Below are 575 nucleotides of genomic sequence, written 5' to 3'. Positions count from 1 at the left end.
GCTAACACAATGTTTACCATTAGTTTTAGCATGTTAGCACGCTAACAATAGCTTATTAGCAGGTTTTTGCTATAAAAAAACAACAACAACTGGGCACTCAAATCTACATAAATGTAGCATGTTAGAATGTTTTTTGAAACATTAAATATTCATATTTTTTAGAAATATGAATGGTATTTTATATATTTTTTATTAATTCTTGGGACCATATTGATTGTAGCTAATTTTACTGCAGTCGGTAAAAACCAGGGTTTCTTAAGGGATTATTAAAATGTATTAAAAGTAATTAAATGGACTTAGCTAAATTTAGGCTTTAAGTTTGAATCTTTGTAGCATAAAATATTTTTACATTTATATTTTTAAAAAATTGAGCGATTTTGGAAACCACTCAGTCAGACTCGCTCATCAGAGTAATTTATTAGAGTAACATGCAAAAACGATTATTTCTTATTGTTACCCATTACTCATAGACGGTTGGTGTTCAACTGTCAAAAGACTGATTGCGTGTTTGAAGAAAAACCAGGAGCAGAAATAAAAACTTTTACTTTACTTTTAAATGTATTTATTGTACCAAA

Source organism: Nematolebias whitei, chromosome 12 (genome assembly GCF_014905685.2).
Source record: "Nematolebias whitei isolate Nwh7 chromosome 12, NemWhi1, whole genome shotgun sequence".
Classification (NCBI taxonomy): Eukaryota; Metazoa; Chordata; class Actinopteri; order Cyprinodontiformes; family Rivulidae; genus Nematolebias; species Nematolebias whitei.
Note: the sequence above shows the minus strand (reverse complement) of the source record.